This window comes from Chamaea fasciata, unplaced genomic scaffold (genome assembly GCF_029207755.1).
Source record: "Chamaea fasciata isolate MVZ Bird 193981 ecotype frontalis unplaced genomic scaffold, bChaFas1.0.hap1 SCAF_10, whole genome shotgun sequence".
Taxonomy (NCBI): domain Eukaryota; kingdom Metazoa; phylum Chordata; class Aves; order Passeriformes; family Sylviidae; genus Chamaea; species Chamaea fasciata.
In genome coordinates this window covers 4,003,906-4,024,983 of record NW_027094095.1, presented here as the reverse complement: position 1 = coordinate 4,024,983, position 21,078 = coordinate 4,003,906, and positions in this window count along the sequence as shown.

Genomic DNA, 21,078 nt, shown 5'->3' with positions numbered 1-21,078 from the left:
GCCTTACCTGTCTCCTGCACATCACAGTCCCTGCTGATGGGTGTGCTGTCACTACACCATGGTGGTCTCCATGGGGAATGATATTCCTGAGACAAGGCTGCTCGTGTTCTGTTCCAAAGCACACAGAAAAGGAAGAGCTTATGAGGCAGAGGCAGCTTTTGTGTGTGGGAAAGACTTACCAGGTGTGCTGATCCTGGGCAGCCTCTGCCTGAGGTCTGTGAAAGACTTTCAGTGACTGGAGAGTTCATCAAAGCAGCCTGACTTTAAATTTGTGCCTGACTTAAATTTGTACCTGGTGTTCTGCCCGTGTAAAAGCCCCAGCTGTGGGGAATGGGAATCCTTGGTTTTCTTGTGGAGGAATGCGAAAAGGTGGCAGCTTTTACCTGACAAAAAGGACAAGTGAGAGAGTGGGCAGCACCAAAAATGTTCATGAGATGGCTGCTGGTCTCAAATATGTAGAAAGGAGTGTCTGTTTTGGGGAGAGAAGTGGAGGGAGTGAAATGTGAGACCCCATCCTGGTACAGCAGAGAGGAAATGGATTCTGTTCCCTGCCTTCTGAGCAGGCTTTGCAAGAGGGGCTGACCTTGGAGTGGTGAAATGGGATGGAAGAGGCAGAATTTTCTCAGTTTCTGGGGTCCCCTGCATGGTAAGTAGCTACAAAAAGAGGGTGGTAAGAGAAGGCAGGGATCCCAAAGGATGCTGGACTATATTGTCATAGAATCAGGGAATGGTTTGGGTTGGAAGGGACCTGGAAGCTTATCTTGCTCCAACAGGCAGGGACACCTTCCACTACCCCAGGCCGCTCCAAGCCATATCCAGCTTGGCCTTGGACGCTTCCAGGGATGGGGCAGCCACAGCTCTGTGGGCAACTTGTGCCTCCCACCCTTACAGGGAAGAATTTCTTCTGTCTGATGTGTTTGTTACAGCCTTGTTAAGGACCTGGCAGTGGCCAACCCCTGCAATGTTCAGCAAAAGCAATATTCTGTTTATTGGTGGGCTTTATGTTTGGGGTTTTTTTTTCCTCTCTGGCTGTTGTTCTGTTATTAACCTGTTACTGCTTATTGAGCCCTGAAGATTTGTGAATAGAAAACAACCATCATTACAATATTTAAAAGAAAACCAGTTCAGAGGGGTTCAAAGACCAGTAACCCAGGTATGTGCCAATAGATAGGAAGCAGTGCTTTAATATCTCCTCATAAACCATCTCCTCTCTTTAAACATTTATTATATTTCCTCCCATTTCTCCTGACAGCCACCTGTTCAACTTGTGACCTGTTTGTAAAAACCTGCACACCATCTATCAGAGGGATACACACACTTACAAACTTCTGTTCTGTGGGCATTGAGTAAATTATTTCTTTAAGATCATATGGCAGATCTATAATTAATTAAAGCCTCCATGATATTAGCGCAAAATAATTTAGCCTTTCTAAAAAGGTAAATGTAATTTGCCGATCTGGTATTTGGAAGAATGCTTTCCCCAAAATCAATTCCTTTAGTTTCCAGAGAATAGAAATGAGAAGCAATCTCATTTTAATTATATCTCTTTATTGCTAACAAAGGAATGATTTATGCAATTAAATTAACTGGCTAGAAAATTATTCTCAGCTGGGCTGTCCTAATTCTTTGCTTTCTGAATTGCAGGCTCTTACACTTCTCTATGTAGATTAATTTTTCTGATATGCAAACAATGCTCCTTGTGTTCATTTTTAACATTTTTTATTCACAGCTCCCCTTTTCTTAGTGTCAATGACATGAGTAATATTTGTGCACTGCTGGGCTCTGATTCAGGCCTTTTTTATGTAGAAAGATTGGGAAAAAATCTCTTCTTTTGAATCTCATTATTGCAGAGCAAGGTTTTGAAGTTTTCTTATCTATTGCTGAGAAACAGCAGCGGGAACATGGAGGGACTGCAAAGATGTCAAAGGATGCAAACTTTTGAAGGAAAATGGATCAGTGCTGAGGAGACAGGTGAATTTGCAGTTGGTGTTAAGAAAGTCTTTTTTTTAATGTATTCCTCTTAAACCTCTGTCTCCTTGCAGCCAGGCAAAAAGCTGAAATAGAAGGGGGGGGGAAAAAAGAGGCAGATTTATGTTGTACACAGACTCAATAGGGAATGAATTTGGGATTTTTTTTTTTTCTGCCTGGGATTACCTTCCAGCAGCTGGCCAGAATGTGAACTAGAGATATTTGGGCTGAGGGGAAAATTACCATGTAACAACACATTGTGACCATGTGCCAACACAGCCTGACATCTTCTGAATGGGGCATTGGTGTAATCTGCTGCTCTAAACCAGCAGTGAACATATTGCAGAGCACGTGTTGGCTCTGTCTGAGCTGTCCTGCCCTGTATCAGTGGAGATGTGTCAGCTGGTCAGGGTTTGCTGTGCTGGCACTCTCTGCTGCTGTCAGATGGCTTTAAACTGAGAGAAAGGAGGTTTAGATTGGATGTTAGGAAGAAATTCTTCCCTGTGAGGGTGGGGAGGCTCTGGCACAGGGTGCACAGAGAAGCTGTGGCTGTCCCATCCCTGGCAGTGTGTAAGGCCAGACTGGACATGGCTTGGAGCAACCTGGGATCGTGGAAGATATGCTTGCCATGGATGATCTTTCAGGTACCTTCCAACCCAAACCAGGCTGTGATTCTCTGAAAGTTAAAAACCAGAGTTTTAGTCTGGGTTGGAGCGTGGTGGTTTGGGTGTGGAAAGGTCTGCACCTTTGGGACTCTGAAGGCTCGTGAAATGCCAGATAGGAAGGATCAAGTTATTATCATTTGGGTGGGACAAGAAAGCATTTTGAGCCTCCCTCCTTGGGTTGGGGATCATCCAAAGTGAATCTTTCCTCTGGGCTGCGTGGCTGCTGGGTGGGTGAGGAAAGGGACAGTTGGTGCAATGCCTCTATTGACTGCAGTTGTTATCCTTGAGGACACCACGGTAAAATCAGCATAAACTGAATTTGCTTAGCAAGTGCGATCACACTTATTTATTGGAAGAACATTTCTCAAAGAACAGTTGCCCTTGGCTTACTGTCAAAGGGTGATGTTAAAATTTTTTTAATTTTAAAAAAATACAACAAACCCCCCCCCTAGTTCTGCAAAGTCCCTGCACTGAGTTCAGTTCTTCTGCATGAATACCTTGGATCATAGAGGAAATAAACCCTTGCAATGCCTCAGGAAAATGCTGTGAGGTGTGAGTTTACCAGCAGTCTGCAGAGAAGCCTTTGAGTTCAATATTATCTATACAGCAGCAATGGTTAGAAATCAATAAGATGAAATTCATGACAAATGCTACCTTTAGGGAGGAAACATCTGATTAAAAAAATGAGAAACAGCTGCCTAGGCAAGCAGTACTGCAGGGAAGGGTTTGGCTTCAGAGTGAATCACAGATAAGTGAGTCAGTGATGCGCCTTTAAACAGAAATCTTGTTCCTGGAAGCATTAATAGGAGTGTCAGGAGCAAGTTGTGGGGTCGGGGGAGAGATATGACTGCTCTGTGCTGCTTGGTGAAGGCTGGCAGAATGTATCCAGCCTTGCAGCCTGCATTTCAAAAGCCAAGAATGGGGAAAGAGCTGGGAAATCATGATCTTGGGGGATAAGTAATGACAAGCCTTACAGAGGGAGAAAATTAAACTTCACTTGCAGCAGGAGAGAATTAAGCTGATACCAGGAAAACCTTAACCACAGCCTGCAATTCTCACCTCTCAGCCTGCCTGGAAAAGACCTGGAACCCTCTGGCTGTGCCCTTTGGCCCCCCAACTCCACCTGCTTTTACTTCTAACTCCTGTTCCCTGCTACCTTTTTCATTCTGCTTTGGCAGCAAATTCCACTGGGGGCTGGCACTGAGAGCTGATGGTCAGGGGAAAGGTTTGATTTCTCAGTGCCAGAAATCCTCCAATTCTTTTGGAACAAGTGGTGTGTGTGAGGAGCAGTGTAAGCAAAAAGATGTACTCATAGTGGAAGGGAAGGAAAGATGAGGAATGAAAAGAAACTAAAATAAGAAAAAACCCCAAGAACAAATAACCACACCTGGAAAAAAAAAACAAAAAAACTCAGCATAGACCGAACAACCCCCCCAACCAACCAAACAAACAAACCCAACAAAGCCCACAGAAACCCCCACCAAAACAAACAAATAAACAAAATTAAACAAAAAACCTAAATAAAACAACAACAAAACCCTAAAAGCCAATGAAACTAGAAAATGTCTCCCTTCACGGAGTTGATGGTAAGGTGATGCTTCCTTGCTATCTGGGATCAATTCCCATCCCAAGGGCATACTGGGACCTCTAGACCAGTTTAAATGGTGGGCAGTGTAGGCTGACAGTGACAATTTCAAGGATCTGCTCTGTTAGAGTCTGAATTCTGGACTCCAGTTCTGTTCCTTAACAAAGGAAATAAGAATGAGTTCCCTTCACATCCTCTAATAGAAATAATCACCTCTCCATGGACCATTTCCCAGATGTGCCAGGATTTAATTTCACAGCGAGTGCTATCCCGATGAAAAGCTGCCTTTGGTAACGTGGGGAATCTCTCCTCTGCAAAGCAGATCACCATTACAGGTGGCTGTTCTCCCTGGGAGAAGATCCCTGAACCTATGCCTTGCTTGCTGATTTATCCTGCCAAGGCAGCTGCCTGGGAATGCCCTTCCTCTCTGGGATAAGATTTAGTGCCTCGTGAAGCTCCTGTAGATGTGTTCTCTGCAGGTGCTTTTCTTCCAGATGAGATGCTGCTGAGACAGCAGTAAAACAAAACTGGGTGGAATTGGAGAGCCCTGTGCATTCGCCCAGTTTCCTTAAAATAGGAGAAAATCACTAGAAAGCCCCATTTTGCTGTTGATTCATTATTTTCTCTTTGCTGTTTTGTTTTGCCCAGAGTGTTGTTTTTAAAGGCTGATATCTTCTGCTCTTATTCCTGCTGAGGTTCTCACAAAGCAGGACCCAGTGAAATGGAGTTTGGAATAGCAATATTTCAATAAAGCCCATTTTAATTTTTTTTTCTTTTGTTTCATTGTATAACATAAAAAAAATTTAATGAACATTTTGCTACAAGTTAAGCAAATAGTTAATATTTCATTTTGAATAGCATACTTTTGTTTATATTGCATTCCGGATATCAGAGTGCTGAAATCAGAGGTTAATCTGGTTCACCGCACTGAAAGAGATGCAAGTGCTGGAAAGCTTTCTGTTGACCTTGCGTCTTCATTTCTCCTGACTTTTCATTTCTAGTCCTTCCCATTTCTCAGTAAATTACTGAGAGAGAGCTCCTAGCTGTGTCTTACAGGCAGCAGAAGAAATGAAGCAGTGTAAAATAGAGATAATACAGACTGAGCAGCACTGTGTGCAATTAGGCTGTTGTAGAGCTGCGCTCGCCTGGGCTTTCTGTCTCATTGCATTTCAGAGAGAAAAGCTGGGGAACAACCCCGTTTCCCTGGCCTTTTAGAACCTGTTTTGTTATTTTTGTCCAGATTTAGCTGGGAGCTGGGTGATCTCCTGAAAAGTCCGACCTGAGCTGCGCTGCTTCCGTGAAGATCGGTGTGGCCACTGTGCCCAAATTGGCAGTGGCTGCTAAGATCTGCACTCAGAGACAAAAGCCAAACACCCCAGTGAAGGTGCTGGAATGTCCCCAGGCTCTCATCAGCATCCTCCAGCACACAGCTTGTCCCTCTGTCCCGGTGTTCCCTCCCTGCTGGGATGCTCTGTCCCACACACTGGTCCAAGTGTCTATCCCTTAAGGATGTACCCTCATCTCTTAGGCTTTGTGCTGATCATCAGGCCCAACCTGCTTTCTGCCCACCCTGAATCTTCTTCTTCCCCCTTTTCACCCAAATGAACTCTTCCTACAGAAATCTCAGTGTCTAGAGCTGTCTTGGCAAAAGACTTGGCCACTCTAAAGGGCTTCAGCAAAATGTTAAATATGCAAATAATAATAATAATTATTGCTGGTAATAACAGGAGTAGTCTGGGATTTCTTTATTTTTTTTTTTGATTCCTCTGTCCTTTGCAGATGCCACTTTAATGCAAATCAAACTTTGCGGATTGTGTTACCTATTGAAAAATAGTTTCAATTAGAAATTCAATTACACTGTCTTGGGGGGGATGGAACTGACAGTTTCTTTGAATTTTGCACGTTATAGAGGGCTCCAAAGTGCCATAAATCTGCTAATTGATTTCTGTACCTGTAATGTTTGATTAGGTGTATTTTATTGTCTTCTTGGTTTTAATTAACCCCAGGCTTGTCAAAATGCTTCCACTGACAAAGGATATATGATGAACTGAGATAAACTCTATTAACAGAGGCTGACTTTTGTCAGTAATTGCTATCGTGCCTGAGAGTTATTAGAAATGATCACACACAAAGAAACTGTACTTTTGGTAACAACTTTTATGGGCTGTTATAAATCTGTTGATTGTCCCCTACACTCAGGAGATAAGCAACGGTGAATGACAAGGGGTCCGAAGGAAAATCAATCATTTTTTGGATGTCTTATAAATATGAAGAGTGACAAAACGGGAAGAGTTATGAAGTTCAGAGTCATGAAGCACTTTTTCTAAGTGCTGAAAATGGAATGGATGCTAATGCACCCACAGCTGTCCCCATCAGAGGGCAGGAGGGCTCTGGAGACCTGGGCACAACCACCTCTGCTTGTGGTGAAGCGGAACATTCTTACCTTGGCTGGGGAGCTCTGAAAGGCTGAGGTGGCGCTGAGATTTTTGCTTCTGGGCCTTTGGTTGGAGTTCAAGGCTGTCTTGGAGGGCAGGCACCCAACAGGGTCACCTCACTTGTGTTTGGGGACAGGGACAGGAGTGACGGGGTGATGATGGGCAGCTTTTGCCCAAGAAGAAATTTGTGTATTTACTGCTGCTGTGTGCCCTTTGTGGTAGAAATGTTTGACCTAGGGATAGCTGGCAAACCATCTCTTGGATGAAATAGGAAAGAAGGGTTAATATCCCTATTGACTGATATATCCCCCTGTAAGGACTTTGTTTATGTAGGATCTTTAGACAGAAATGTATCTAAAAATACACAGAAGTCTGTGCATAAATATTTTTGGGTGAACTGCAGCTTCATCTGTTGGAGCTCTCTACCTTTGAGCTCTGTGTGAATGGGGTGTGGATGCAGGCGCAGTCCTGAGAACACAAATGGGGTTATACTGAGCAGGAGTAAAGACAGACAAAGCTGTGAAAAAGGGACAGGCTCTGCAAATTATTCGTTAAAGATAATGTGAATACTCCCTAAAAACACCAATAAATTAATTTATAATTAAGGTGATGTTTATAAATGTCTTGGGATTTTTAAATATATATATATATGTATTTGGGGTGACATTAATTTATAGTTAAGGTGATGTTTATAAATGTTTTGGGTTTATATATATATATCTATATGTAGGGTGAGCACACAAAGTCCTCAGCAGCTACAGAGATCTGTTCTCTGTTTTCTGCCAACTTCTGTCCAAGCTTTGGATACTCTTGGCTGGGCAATTTAAAGTTGCTTAATAGCTCTTCTGTCTTGCTCAAAACAGTTATTTTTAGCTTGATTTTTTTTTTTAATCTACAGCTGAGAGGGTATTTTAAACTGACCTTCATTTTCTTTGCTGCTTTTTCTAAGAATTATCACAATGACTTGCAGCAGTGTGAGTGGGCACAGAGAAAGGGGGAGCAGAGTGGAGCTTTCCCACATAGAGCACACTGCAGTCCTAAAAGCTGCTTTACCTAAGAGCATTAGGATATTCAGCTTGTTATTAATATTTTGGGGAGCTCATAAAATACCTCGGGAGCTTGCAAGGTGTGAGATACTCACGTTGCTGTCTTAGTTTAGCCCAAAATAGATTTTTTTAGCGCTTGGAGCTTTTTGGACTGGGGTAGAAGGGGCTGCTGCGCGTGGGTTTATTGGGGTGGGGAGGCACAGCTGGAAGTGCTGCCATGGGCATGAGCATCCTTCAGTTCTCAGGGAGAGGGATCCATTTACTCTGCTGACCCTCAGAGGGTCTGGAAACCACATTCTGCTTGAATCCCAGCTCCTGTGGATCACTGGCAAGCAGGACACACCGGGCAGGTGGTCTTTGAATTGACAGAGTGAGAACTGTCACTGATTTCTGCAGCCTGACAGAGGATCTGCAGTGCTGGACCCCTGCCACAGCATAAGTGGGATTTTCTATGGGATCCTCTGCTGCTGTGGGTGGGAAACTCCCACAGCTGTGAGCTGTGATCTAGCTTGATGTTTTGTGAAGAATTAGAAGAGTCCTGGACATCCCAGATCGGGAGATGTGGGAGTGTGAGTTGAGACCAGCAGGGGAGGGAGAGCTGAGAGCTAAGGATGCTCTGGTTTGAGGAGCTGAGGCAGATCTTTTAGCCTTGGTGTTTTGGGAATGGTTCTGCGGGCCGGAGAGCTCAAACTGACCTGTTGTGTGTTGTATCCCAGCGCTGTGTCATGGGATTTCAGCTGTCCCACCACCCCCCCCATTAATACCCCAAGGGGGCAGCTGGTAGGTTTGGAAGCTGAACCTTCCTTTTGGTTTGCCTTGGTTAAACTGTTCCAGAGATTCCATGCAAGTCTCGTGTGTGTGTGTGAGAGTGCACATATATCTATATTCCCTCTTGGGGCATGCTGAAAACAATCCATTTAGAAACCAGGTGTCCTTGTCTCTCTTGGCATCTGGTTAAATATCAGCCAAGTAGGAAAAGGTAAATCCTAGGATGCTTTAACAACTGCCGGGGCCGTGGAGCCCTGGGCTCCATCTGACGGGATTTGAAGGTCACGGTGGCTGCCCACGTGTGAAAGATGTGTCCTTATTCCCCATAGATAAAACAGACCGAAGGGATGCGTCTGAAGGTGTCCCCAAAGCCAGCGGGTCGCAGACAGCCGCGCTTCAGGCTGCCGAGAGCAGAGGTCGCTGTTGAACTGGAAATGGAGCCCCTGCGCCTCTCCAGGGCCACCTTCCCTCTCCATTGTGGCCAGCCCTGAGACACCCCAGGCTGCTGGATGAAAATCCTCAGCCCCTTGGAGGAATCCCCATAAAATCCCGCAGGTCTGAACTTGCTGTAAGTTGCCCAGGTGAATTCACGTCTTATTGCCAGCATTCCTCACTGCTTGGAAGCACCTTGGGTTTTAACTTCTTTCTGGAGAAAAAGCAAATTAGAGCTTCCAGCAGAGACTGGATGCTTGTGCCTTTCTTCAGGAGGATGATCAGAAACATTTGGCAAGATGGGACATCTGTGGCAGCACCAACCTGGGAAGTAAACAGGCTGTGCTCCACATCACTCCACTAATTCAGTATTCACAGCAGCCAGAGATCCAGCAGTTTGTTCTCAATTGGTTTATTATAGTCAATACTTATTATTTATAGATATGAAAGAGACAAGATCTGAGCCTTTTGATGGTGTAAATCGATACAGATCTGTTCACTCCCTGAAAATGCAGGGCCACAAATCCTTAGTTAAAACTTCAGCCTTTTGTCTAGACCTGTAAACTTAACATGGATACCTTTGTCTTGGCAGAAGCAGGACTGCCATTAATCCCCAAATCCTCTGATTCCAGCAGAAGGCACTATTTGGCAGGCAGGGTTGGCGTGGGGTGGTTATTTTGGCAAATGTGGACAGCTGGGACAGTCTCATGAAGAATCATGTGTATTTGTGTGGACCCATTCAGTCCGTCTCTCCTTGGGAGCAGCACTCTGTGTTCAAAGCAGTGGGAGTGCAGGAAACACCGTGGTGTCTAAATAACTTGTAATGTTACTGCAGAGAAGGTCTGAGTTAATGATCCAGTTGATTTACAAGTCAACTGCATGACAATAGAAATTAATATTCGCTGATGAGTCAAACCGAGAGACTCTGAATTATTTTTTTTTTCCTCTCTAATGGCTCCGTGTCAGATCTGTGTGGGAGTTCACACACCTGTGCATGGATCAGAGGGTGTCTGGGGATAAAGGAGCATTTGATGAACTTTTGGACTCTCCTGAAAAATACAGTGTAAGGAATCTTGTGTGAAACTGTCCAAGTGCTGTGCTGCTCTGAAAATGTCTTCTAGTGCCAGCGATGAGTAGGTGGAAAAGGAGATCCCTGATCAAATGTGGCTTTGTTTAGGGGGCAAAATACAAGTAGCTGAGGCCAGATTCTGCTCTCTTTTGCTTCTGATTTATATCCTCCAAGATTTGCACCATTATAAAGTCAGTGAGAGAAATGCTGTGGTTATTAGGTGAAGAAAGTGGCACTTTCATTTAAATTAGCTGATTTGTAGTTCAAAATGGGCTGTTCAGTGAAAGCTGCTGGCTGTGGCATGTCCTTGGCACCTGGATGACTTTAGTCAGTCCAGCCCAACCTGAGGAAGGAGAAAAACCCATAAAAGCAGAGATGTCCAATGTGCTGTGCCTGAGGGGAGAAGTTGCATGGACAGTTTCCCATCAGCCTTGGGCCATGTGGGGAATAGGGACTTTCAGGAACTGTGGAATCAGAGCATCATTATGATTGGGAAAGGCCTCTAAGACCACATCAAACCACTCACCCAGCAGTAAGCAACGTCCACAAGTGTTGCACCCACAACACAATGTTTCTTTAATATATCCAGGGTTAGTGATTCCATCACTTCCAGTACCTGACCGCCCTTTACATGAAAAAGTTTCTCCTAATGTGCAACCTAAACCTCCTCAGGTGTGATTTCAGATCTCCTCTCCTCCTATTGCTTGTTCTTGGGAGAAGAGACCAATCCCCACCTGGCTACATCCTCCAGTCACGGAGTTGTAGGAAGTGATAAGGTCCCCCCTGAGCCTTCTTTTCTCCAGGCTGTGCCCTCCCAGCTCCCTCAGCCCCTCGTGGTGCTCCAGACCCTTCCCCAGCTCTGTTCCCTTCTCTGGACACACTCCAGCCCCTCAGTGTCCTTCTTGCAGTGAGGGGCCCAGAACTGGACACAGCATTTGAGGTGTGTCCTCACCGGTGCCCAGCACAGGGGGACAATCGCTGCCCTGGGCCTGCTGATCTGGGGACAGTCCAGGCACCCTTGGGCTTCTTGCTCACCTGGGCTTTGCCAAAACCAGCACCCCCAGGTCCTTTCCAGCCACTCTGCCTGCAGCACTGCAAAGGTTGTTGAACCAGAGGGCTGCACCCTTGCACTGAACACCTTGTCCCTCCTTGCACTGAACACCTTTTTCTCAGAGAAAACAGGGAGAGGAGCTTGTTTGAGCTCTTTGTTCTGCTGCTCAGCACTAGCAGGGACTGGATGCAAATAACTCATCAAAGAGGTGTAAGATACAGAGTTCCTGGCCCTGCTTTCTGCTCTCCAAGGCCCCGCAAGGTCTGTGACATCCCCAGGCTGTCCCCTGACTTGCAGAGCCACTGCTTAGCAAAACTCCTGTAATAGCCTTTATGCTCTTAACCCAGTTTCCTTCCAAACCGCCATATGCCGTGAGCTTTGGGAGGGATTGAGAACATGAGAAGGCTGCTCTTTTAAATCCCACAGAAAAGAGGAAAAGTGGCATTCTAAATGCCTGCAGGCAAGGAATAGAGGAATCTCATATGGGTTTGGGGGCAGGAAAACCCATGTGCCCTCGCCAAACTGAAGCCTGCCTCCCCCAGTCTCCCTGCAGAGTTTCCTAAGCAGTTTTCCTAATCAGAGAAAATGTGAGGGAAGCCCCACTTGCTGTTTTGCTGTCACATTGGGGGATGCTCTGAGATGCTGCTGAAACTTGTGAAGAAATGAGACCACGCAGAGGGTGATGAGCTCCAGAGAAGAACCAGATGCTGCAGAGATGGAGCTGAGCCTCCTGCTGAGTAACCACTTCCCTCCCTGCCAGTGGGAGATCTATCCCAGCTGTTAGGGAGGCTTTTGGAGGGTGCTGAGCCAGCCAGGTGCTGTCTTCTGAATCACTGCTGTGGCATGTGATTGGAGTTAGTGTTTAATTGGGGAGTTAAAGCCCTTAGATTGGACAAGGTAAGGAAAACTTAAGGTGCTGGGTCAGAGGCACCCTTCTGGCAGCCATGTCGGGAAGCTGGTGATCCTAGACTCAGGCTTGGAAGGCCTACATGTGACAGGACCAACCTTCTCAGGACTTGCAGAGCCGTGCTGAAACCCTCCTTTCCAGATGGTTTGGTGCCAGTGTGTGTGTGCTGTCCCTCAGTCTGGATCAGCATGTGAGGCTCTGGTGGCTGCCACATGGAGCTCAGCCTTGCCTGGGCCAGGAAAGGGAGCAGTGCCCCGTGGCCAGAATGCCTCCATATGGATGGAGCAAGAAGAGTCTGTCTCCATAGCTGTGGGTGGACTTTGTGCAATGAAGCTGAAACACCAGAAGGTAGGATTTCGTGTGTTTGTACAGAAAGTCTGTGCCTAGTGCATAAACAGATTAAAACTGGACCTATTTTTTCACCTGGGACATCTGATCTTTGATACTGAGGGTTTTGTAGCCTTGTGCAGAGGGTGTTGCATCACAGCACCAGGGTAATGAGGGAAACGTAATCTGTCTCCTGCTTGGGGAGGTCTGAGTTATTCTGCATTTAGAGCGTGCTTTTGTTGCATCTGTGGTTGAAGGACAAAGTGCAGTGATGGAAACAGTTCTGAGATGCAGGATCCAGAGGTCAATTAGTGAATGAGCAGGGATAAGAAAATGGAGGTTGAAAAAGAGTCAAAGATATTTACAGCCTGCATGGCCTTCCCTCTGCTAGTGCTTTATTTTTAATGGCTTGCTGCTTTTACCTCTCTTTGTTTAATGAATATATTGCTGAGTTATTGGAAGCGCAAACTGCATCCAAAAGCAGGACACTCAGGGTTTATTATATTCATATAACTCAAAACCAGCCAAATTGATTTTTTTTCTTTTTTTTTTTTTTTCCCCCTCCTCCTCCACCACCTCATTTTTAAACCTTGCAGCAGGCTCCGTGGCAGTGACAGGTGTGAGACTGACAGCACTGGAGATGAGAAGCTGTGTTTTAGGTGGTGGGGAGAGCACCCTTTTCCTCCCCTGGTGCTTTATCCCCCTCCAGCCACCTCTTCCTGTGGCTTGGGGTAGAGGCACTCCTTGGTTTGCAGCCCCCCAGTGCTGCTGGAAGAACTGTGGGGAGCTGGGGCTGTCCCTCCCAGTGTTCCCAGCATGGCTTTGTGCCACTGTGGTCACCTGCCCCCGTATGACCAAAGAGTGGACACAGTGCGACATCCTTGGCCACCACAGCACAGTGTGAACTTGCAGCTCTGCAAAAGCTGCTGGACCTGGAGCTGCTGTGGTGGCTGCAGGGAGTGAGGAGCTTGTGGGGAAAAAAACATTTGAAACGGTTTCTCTGGCTGTTTTTTTTTTTTTGTTTTTTTTTTTTTTTTAAGCCCCTCTGTGAGTCTCCAGGGCATCTCTCTGTCCAGGTAGTATGTTCTGAAGTGGCAGAATCAGGTATGTTTGGTGCCTTCTGCCCTCTCTTGGCCGTGTTCTCCTGGCTGCTGGAACAGGGATGGACGTGGCAGCAAAGTGTAGTACACTTTTTGGAGCCACAACAGCTGCTGGACTCTGGGACTTTGTCCTGCAGCCACCCCATCTCTTTGATGGGAGTGCAGCACCCGTGGGCTTCAGGGACAAGCCTGCCCTATCCTCCCGGGATGGAAAAGGGACAGGGGAGGAAACCAGGGGCTAGGAAGATCTCTGCTCCTGAAGGGAAATAAAGGAACCCACCCTCAATATGAAGCAGCGAGAGGTTTCCAGCTCAGCCCTGGTTAATGAGGGCATTTTGATCTACAATTGTTGACTGCAGAAAGAGCCTCCCTGATAAAGGGGGAAGGGATGTCCTGGGGGAGAGGGTCGCTGAATATGCATGGCCCCGGGTCTCTTTGTTTAGCTGATATCTGACTATATTTATTCTTCTAGATTACACATTCTGACTGCGGAACAAAGGGCTGGCAGGAGCTGCTCTCTTGTGCTTAATAATTTGAGTGAATTTACATTTCAATGCAGCCCTGTGCCACTTCCCACCCCCCCTGGAAAGAGCAAAATTTCCCTGTTGCGGGGAGGGGGGAAAAGAAACTCCCACCGCAGTGGCCAGGCTGGGAGATTTATTGCTGTTCCTCTCTGAATTTATTCCTCGCGAATCCTGCACACGTGTGCCCACCCGCCTGATGCGGAGATGTTTTCCTCCCCACTCCAGACTTGCTCAGCCAACTCTGCCTGCCCCACCTCCCTGCTGAGCACTGTGATTCATCCTCAAGTAATTAACCAGCAGCAGCAGCAGCACAGAAAGTACCTGCCTCGGCAGAAGTGTGAAAAACACATCTACACCTAACGGGAACTGGACTGAAGGTTTCCACCTGGAGTGACACCCAAGGGAGCTGCAAAGTGACAGACAGAGTTGCCAGAACTCCCCAAATACGGTGTGGTTTCTGTGCAACGTCCTTTTCACCGTACTTTGGGAACTGCAAGTACAAAAACCCCGTTTGCTGAGTCAGAGTTAGTTCTGGGGGCCCTGACGGTGGCAGGTTTTTCACTTGCTGGTCTGTCCAGGATCCTTGGATCCCTGCCTGCAGCGAGTGGTTTGACCTGTTTGGCTCATCCCTTGCTGCTCAGCTGAATTTTCCCTGTTCCACATCCCTGAGCTTATCTCACAGTAGGATTTGGTGTCCCTGCATAGGACGCTGGTGCACACAGGCCCAGGATCCTGTGATGGCTGCCACCCACTCTTTACTGAGTCCCAACCCTGCAGTTTAATGTTAGGAGAGCTTCATCATTTTCTCTTGCCTGCCTGATAATAACTTTGCAAGGACTTTATATGCTGATAACCTCAGCATGCTACACGCCATTTGGGTCTCTCACCACCAGCTGCTCTGCATCAGCCCATTATAATGAGTTTTGATAATAGGCACAGCTCCTCATCACTGTTTTAGAGGACGTCTCTGCTTTTCTTGAGCTTCTTAGCAGCTGGGCTTTGGGGCCATGAGCACAGGACCTCACTGTTTGGGATTTGCACGTTGAGATGTGGCTCAATTAATATTTTCTTTCACTTGCTCTTCTGTCTAAGTCCCGCAGTGTCTTACATGGTGCAAAATGAGATGGACCCTTAGTGCTCTTCGGGCTGAAGAAGCAGAACAAGAGGAAAGTGCAGCCTCAGATGGATCTGAGCACAGCAGCAGCCTCTTCCAGAAGATCATTACACCTGAACTTGTGCCTTTGGGCAGCCAGGGGACAGGTACTTCCGTCCTGAATTCTTTTCTTGCCATCTTTTTCCTCCGCTTTGAGTTTGTGTGAGGACTTGTGTGTGGGAGATGGGAGTTGCTGAGGTTTGAGCTGCCCAGGGCTCCCATGTGGGAGGGAAGTCAGCTTCCAGCAGGATCCGCATGTGTGACCAGTGGCTTTTAACACATCCGTTTCAGGCCTTCATTGCAACCTGAGCTGCAAAACAACTTGGAAATGGGTTTTATAGCTGTGTTTCACCACTCCTATGTACTTGGGAATGTGTTGAGCTCTCTGTGGATGTGTGTCCCTACACTGCCCAGAGCTGAATTCCTGGTAGACAGAGAGCAAGGCAATAATCCCAATTTAGCCAGTAAGAGCTTGTGTATGCGATGCTGCTCTTCTTTCTGCTGACATTTCTAGATGTTGGTGTTCTGCAATGCAGAACGCAGGCAAAAACATTTGAGGAACATGGGCAGAACTAGGACCTTGCCCTGTGTCCTGCTCCAGCACGACAGAGGGAATTCCCTGCCCTGTGTAAATGGTGAAACAGTGTGTGATTGTCAGCTGTTCTGTCTAAAACGCCTGCTGGAGCAGGTAGCTGTGTTTATTTTAATGGCTGGGTGTATACATTCATTATTTCTCACTGGTTTTGCATTGTGTACATGCACAGACGTGGAACCATACATATGTATGTTCCATATCACACACACATACACAGCCCGCAACACACACCAGCACAATGCAGCATGAAACCAGGGGGCTTTGGCTTCTCTTAATTACCTAATTATATTGATTCTTACATTCTGTACATCTTGGTTTTATCTGAACTTTCCAGAAGGTGTAAGCAATACACATCTTGTCACATCCCATTTTCACACTAGCGCTGTTGCTGTATGAACCATTGCTTGAAATAAAACACGACGAGAATAGGCAGCCATCTGTCTGGGAAGCACATGCAGTCCCAGATGGCAGCTCTTCTCCTGCTTGCTGGTAGCAGAGCCCTCTGCCTGAGGAACACAGCAGAAACGTGTAACAGTTCAGCAGGGATATGTAGAACGTGTGGTCCTCCCCCGGGCTGGGGCTTGGGGCCCTCCAGCGATGGGAGGGGAGGGAAACTTGAAACTTGGAGCACGGAGCCCATCCCTAAGGAGGGCAGGTGTTCATCTTGCTCACAGCAACCTCTCTGTGCTCAGCTCTCTGGGAATGAGGTTCCTCATCCCATCTGTCTCTGTGTGAATATTCCTTTGGAATGGTGAAGTGGGGGCCTGATGGAAAAGAGTCCACAGTACCTTGCTGGGCAAAGCTGCAGGGAGGTAAAAGCCCCTGAGCAGCTCTCTCGGGACTGTTCACACAACAAGTGACTCTGCTTGGTTTGCAGGCCACCAAGAACTGACATGTGCCAGCCTCCAAGGGTCACAAAGCCAGTGTCCCTCGACCAAGGAGTTGCCCTGTGTTGTTCAGGACAAGTGACACTGCTGCCTCCCCTCAGTTAGTGCCACTTGTGAAACCACAGCATGGGAATGTCTTTCCTGCCAACAGAGGTGAATGGTGATGAAATACCTCTGCTTAGCAAAGCTTGGTCATTTCTGCTGGACTCGGCATCCAGGGGCTGCTTTCACTGATCAAATTTAGCAGAAAAAGCCCAAGAATGTGTGAAGCACCAAGTGTGGGAGTGGCTGGGTGAGAATGTAGCTTCCTTATTCTTTGAACTTTCTGCCCCTGCATGCCGTTTTTAATCTGGCCTGAGGGAGGGATAAAGGATATCAGGACAAGTTTCTACAGAACCGGGGAATACAGAAGAAATTATCACAAAAGGAATGACAGCCCTTGGGAGAGGCACCCAAAGCCATCAGCCTGTTGGCTGTGACTTTCATGACAGCCTTTAGAAGATCTGAGCAGAGATCCTGTGAAACAATTAAGAATTTCCTTGTAATTTTGCTTTGCAAAATAATCTGCTTTCTGGATTCCAGTTTTCTGGAAGGAAAAGAAGAGCCGAACAATGGTTCTGTGGAACAATTAAGAATTTCCTTATCTTCCCATCGTTTTGCTTTGCAAAATTGTCTCTCCGGGTTTCAGTTTTCTGGAATGTCTTTCAAGACTGTCTCCATTCCCAGAAAATCCTTTGCTCCATCTAGTGACTTTTTAACCTCTTGATACCTGTTCCTATCTGCAGTTTTTCCACTGGGAGGCTCGTGGATGTGGTATTTTACTGTAAAGCTTGGCACGAGCCCTTTTGTACAGGGCAAAGCTGCCATGGGCAGGGCACCTTCCACCAATCCCAGGTTTCTCCAAGTTCCATCCAAACTAGCCTTGAACCCCTCCAGGGATGGGGCAGCCACAGCTTCTCTGGGCAACCTGTGCCAGGGCCTCCCCACCCTCACAGGGAAGAACTTCTTCCTAATATCTAATCTAAACCTAATATCTTCCTAATATCTAATCTAAACCTAATATCTTCCCAATATCTAATCTAAACCACTCACATGGTCAGGAGGAAAGACAGTGCAGGCAGGAAAGGTCCTGCTGAGATTGTGCAGAGGGTCAGATTGTTTTGGATGCAGGAGAAAAACAACTGCTTATTCCTTCCTCTCGGAAATGATTTTGCCTTGGCCCAGCTTGCGCAAAATGGAATTAGAGAGCCTTGCTGAGCACCAGGAGCTGGCGGGAGCCATCACTCAGCCAATTCATCATAATGGGAGCCTGGTATCTAATAAGCAGGTAATAAATGTGCTAAGTGTCCACCTTCAGGTTGCCTGTGTGCCTCCCCCCTGCCCAGATCCCGGGTTGCAGCTGCTGGCAAGGAGACGTCACCCTGGCTGAGGAGCAGCAGACGATGTTGGAGCAATGCCTGTCTGGCTTTTCTCTCCTGCCACGGGCATGGCAGGGGAGCCACGAACTCTGTAGGGCTGCGGAAGCAGGTTAAGGCAGGAAAAGCTCGCCCCAGGTAAATCAGGCCTAGAGGCTGCAGTGGGGCTTGGCTGATCTCTGAAAGTCAGGCAGCGGGTTGGGGTAGGGAATGGGGAGGGTTTTGCTTTGCCAGGGAATATTTTGCATCTTCGGTCAAGGTGCTAAAATTGTGATTTCTCTGGTTTTCAGTGCATGAGGTGATGGACAAAGGGGAGCTGGAGGCAGGTTCTGAGGGAGTACAAGGGGATGTTGAGTAGAGAGAGCACAGGGCAATGCTGCCCTCAGGGAACAGCCATGGGGCAGGCTGTGGTACCAGGGAATGCTGGCACGGTTTGGGTTGGAAGGCACCTTAAGGATCACCCAGTTCCAATTCCCTGCCATGAGCAGGGACATGTTCCACTAGACCAGGCTGTTCAAACTCCCATCCAATCTGGCCTGGAACACTTCCAGGGATGGAGCATCCACAACTTTTCTGGGCAGCCTCCTCCAGTGCCTTTTACCACCTTCTGGAACAGGTGGTACCAGGGGAACCTGGGCCTGGGATTGGAGTCACAGAAGCTCAAGGGAAGCCCAAGTCCCAGGGAATTGCCAGTGGGTGGCTGTCCTTGCTGGAGGATGTGGGTTAGGAGAAGTGATCCTGGGGGAGGTGACAAATCCAGAGGAACAGATCCTCCTCTGACCTCAGGGAAATGTGGATCCCAAGCAGCAGTAAATGGGAACGCATGGAATGGCAAGGGCCTTTGCTGGCATCAGGCAGGAGGCACTGGGCCAGTAGAGTGACCTCTCTGGTGGGACTGGGGACAACCCTGACTGGAGGAGATTGCAGGAAGGGCAGGAGACAAGGACTTCTTTATATCCCACTACTGAGAAGGAGCTGCTGGGGCGCAGTCTCTGGGACCACCACCTGGGATTGACAGCTGCCAATCTTCTTTCCTTGCTGGCAGTAGAATCCTATCTCTTCCCAGGGCCAGGAGGGATGCTGCTGTCCTGTCCCTGCTGTTCCTGCCTGTGGGGCTCCGAGCGGGAGGTCAGTGCCGCCGGCCCCGCTCGGCAAAGCTGGGGAAGCCTGTCCCTATTTGTCACCCAGCGCCGGGGCCTTGGAGGTGAATCAGATGCAGTGCATTAATAGATGTAATCATGGCAAGCCTTGGTGGTGCTGGCTGGAGCAATCTGTTTGCAGGCTGACAGCGAGCTGGCCGCCAGCAGCATGGAGAGCCGAGCGGGAGGCGCCGCCCGGGCCCGGCCGCAGCTCCGCGGGGCACGGCCTTGAGGGAGACCGAGCCGAGCTGCCCCCCATGAGTTTGATGCCTCGGGATTTTAGCTTTTATGTTTTTCATCTGCTTGTTGATGCTGCAGTTCTTTAGTGTATAACTCTTAAACTCCATATACAGTGCTAGTTAGCAGCTTCTCATTTTGGTCGGACAAAACAATTCCTCTCCAGGCCTGGCAATCAAGGACACCTCACTGCCTCAGGCCCCGAGAGATGTAAACAAAAGTGAATTGGGGGGGATCAAACTTGGGGTAAAATGACTTCATTACCTGAAGCTGTAATTGGAATATTAACCTGCAATATGCAAACGAACCAAACTTATAAAAATGTGAAAACCCGTGACTGGTCATCCATTTTCGGAGGCGGCCCCTGGGGATCTTTGTCTGCCCGAAATGTACCTGAAGGTGCCAAACTGTGCCGAAAGGTACCTGAAAGCCCTTCAACAAATATAACCGCTTTTAATTCCCTTAATTTGTCTGGCCTCTGTTCCTAGGTAAGCCCAAAAAGGCATCAAGTTGGGTGGGTGAATTCCTGGTCTCAAGCTCGTGGGTGGCAAATCCAACAGAGTGGATTGCAGCCAGGCAGATTTTGGGTTTTGGAGAATGTCCCCTGCTTTCAGGGGTTTCGCTTTTCCTTGGCTGTCCTTAAAGAGGTTTTGCTGCTCCTTTTAGTTTGCTGGCATCCCCCAGTTTTGCATTTGTCTTCCTTGCTAATGCTGCAGTTGGTGCCAGTGCTGCCTGGGGTTTCAGACCAGCCTGGGATCAATAGGGGAGCACTTGCAAGCATCATATTAATTGAGTCTTATGTTGAGAGCCCTCGTGCTATTGATTGTAACAGTAACTTCAGCTGGAATTTGGGAAGCACTTACTTGAAGTCGAAAAAATGAGAAGAAAGCAGAATGCTGGGTGATTGCATTGACTTCATTTCCAGAGGATTACACTGTAATAATTGTGTGTGTCCAGTCTGCTTTCATTACTTGTCCTTCTAATGAAAGTACCAGGAACGCTTTCAGATTTCAATATGCGGGATTACAGGGATTGCTTGGAGCAAGCACCAGAGTACAGCGGCCAGGAGCAATATGAGAGACTTTATCTTAATAACCGGCAGAAGATACCCACTCACCCTGCTGTCTGCCCTGTTCACATCCTTTTCTTTGCTTTCCTTCCTCAAAACAAAAAAACAAAACAAAACAAAAAAATCAAAAACCCAAAAAGGAAACAAAAATGCCAATTACTGACTGAGAACATGAATTTTTCATTGACCTCCTGTAATACCCCACAAAGCTCAGGAGCCTGGAAAGTAATGAAATGAGATTTCTTCAAAGAACAAATGAATGAGAGATGACTGTCTGGACCAAAAGTGAGATGAGGGCATCATCAAGGGCCTGACTTTGGGGTGAGGGAAGGACAGGGCCGCTCTGGGGTCAGGAGGGATAACAAGGGGTGCTGAAGGCTCATCACATATCTCTACTTTTTGTTCCAGCCCAGGGGTTCCCCTCTCTGCGAGCAAATGCTCAGATTATGGGATTGTGGGATGCCCTGAGGACTTGGGGCAACCTTAGCGTGGGGTGTGCAGCTCTGTTGTGGTTTGGTTTTGTTGTTTTTCTTCTTTTCTGACACACAGCCTTCCACTGAAGCTCTTGGTGTGGGGCACAGCACCCCAAATACACCCAGGCTGCGGGTGCTTTGGCTGCTAACGTCCTGGCCTGCTTTGCAGAGCTCTTTGTGGAGGTGCCCTGAGTGCTCAGGACCCCAGGTTTGGGACCAAACTTGGCTGGGCT